Source organism: Tupaia chinensis, unplaced genomic scaffold (genome assembly GCF_000334495.1).
Source record: "Tupaia chinensis unplaced genomic scaffold, TupChi_1.0 Scaffold000147_1, whole genome shotgun sequence".
Classification (NCBI taxonomy): domain Eukaryota; kingdom Metazoa; phylum Chordata; class Mammalia; order Scandentia; family Tupaiidae; genus Tupaia; species Tupaia belangeri.
The window spans coordinates 1,669,714-1,671,707 of record NW_006159617.1 but is presented as its reverse complement, the minus strand read 5'-3'; the positions used below and the strand labels follow the sequence as shown (position 1 = coordinate 1,671,707).

The 1,994-nt window shown below is 40.3% G+C and overlaps 1 long non-coding RNA gene across 1 annotated transcript in view; it reads right to left on the bottom strand.

Annotated features, from left to right (window-relative positions):
- Positions 1–200: 200 nt before the first annotated feature.
- LOC102495252 (uncharacterized) overlaps positions 201–1,994 on the bottom strand; it is a 66,816-nt gene continuing 65,022 nt past the window's right edge. The window contains exon 4 of the long non-coding RNA XR_334101.2: positions 201–377. This is a non-coding gene — a long non-coding RNA (uncharacterized LOC102495252). The remainder of the gene's footprint in view (positions 378–1,994) is intronic.

The window sequence follows — 1,994 nt, the reverse complement described above, 5'->3', positions numbered from 1 at the left end:
CAAAATTTCATTTCCAAAGGGTAAAAAACATTAAAAAAAATTGTTTTTGCCTTAAAATTTACTATTGGTTATGGAATACCAAACCATATCAGAGAATTCACTAGGTTATAGACATAGTCCAATGGTAAACAAGTTTCCCTTTATTAATCAAACTTAAATCAAGGTTAATCCCCCACCCCCACCCCCAGTGTGATTGTGTGTGTGTGTGTGTGTGTGTGTGTGTGTGTGTGTGTGTTGACCTGTTGGCTAAATGGCATCACGAACCCAGGATAGCTAGGTGATGGTCTCGTCTCTATTCGGTGGCATCATTTTAGTATATTCTGATGGAAGCACTTCCTCTTGGGACCAAGACTTCCAGATCAGTAGAGTTCAAAATTCTAGAACAAGAAGGAAAAAAATATCAATGAACAGATTATTAGGCTCAAAGAGTGATGTTTGCTTCTCTTCTTCTAAACCATACTTCCTGGACCTATATCTTCTGGTTATGGGAGAGACAGCACCATATAATGCTGTGTGACTCATAACAGGCATTTCATGCTATAAATCCAATTGTTTCAAGGATTTTCTCCCAACTCACACCATAATTGAGTTTCCAGTAAGTCTTATAATTTGGTAAGCCTTTTACCCTTTAATTAGAAGAACCACTTCTGGGTGATGGGGTATATGGTAAATTAATTTTATAGGCATGAACCCATTGCTTCCCTTCCTTTCAAACAATTTCTTTTATCAAGTGCAGAGCTACATGGAATATCTAGGGAAAAACAACAAATTGTTAATATTGATAAAATTATTACAGGGAGGGAAGTCACTCCACCAAGGATCAATCTCTGCTCCCTCTATGATGAAAGTGATCTACTACAGTCATCTGCATAGACTGATAACAGTCAAAAGCAACCAAGCTGCTGACTGATATCTCTGCAAGTGATACTGTATCCATGGATCAATGTTTTTCATGACTTTGGGGAAATTAGACACTCAGCCTAACTGGCATTAACCAGGCCAACCTTGGTGAAGGCAAGTCCTTATTTGTTAGTCCATGCATATCTTCCATACCCACAACGAAGGCTACTTTGTTTATGGACCTATTGAGCCAATACTGGATGGCTAAGGTAAGAGGCTAACTAGACTAACCATGTCACTTCACTCACCAGATTATTAAGACTATTTGCATGAGTGATTGCTTTTTGGTGAACATTCCAATGGAGAATAATCAGTACCAATTTTGCAAAAGAATGACTGTCTGAGCCAGCAGGTGGTATGGAGGTTAAGGTGGCTGGATCCCACATGGCTGACTCTGCAGTTTGAGTTCTGGACCCAATGGCTTGAAAAATACTACAGGTGTATATTCATGCATGCCCCAGATCCCAAGAGGAGCACTGAAGAGAAAGGTTTTTGGCATGGCTATCCCCCTTGAGTGATTTCTCACTTTTCCTCTCTCTTTCTCATCTCTGTGTCTCTCTTTGGCAAGTGCACACACCTTGTGTTAAAGAATCTTAAAAAGGGACGAGCAGTTAGCGTAATAGCTATGTTGCTGACTCCCATGTAGTCAACCATGGTTCAAGTCCCAGACCCGTTGGCTTAAAATCACGCCGGGCCCATGTGCATGCATGCCCAAGATCCCAAGAGGAGAAGAGATTGCGGCATGGCCATCCCCCCTATGGGGTGATTTATCACTTTCTATCTCTCTGTCTCTCTCTGTCTTTCTGGCAAGCCCACATGCCCTATGGCGAAAACCTCTCGAAAAAAAAAAAAAAAAAATCATTTATTGGGGGAAATCAAATCAGGTCGAAAAAAAAAAAAAAAAGATCATTCATTGGGGCAAGTCAAGTCAGGTCATTGGCTGCCAGAACTAGAGCTTTTCTGGTATATGGACCCAGTAGTACTCTTGTAGGCTGTCCATATAATTTTGTTTCTAGAAACACTGTTATACAATGTTATCAGTTACCCACTGCCAAATATTTCTGCAGGCTAAGAAATTATGATCACTGATATAT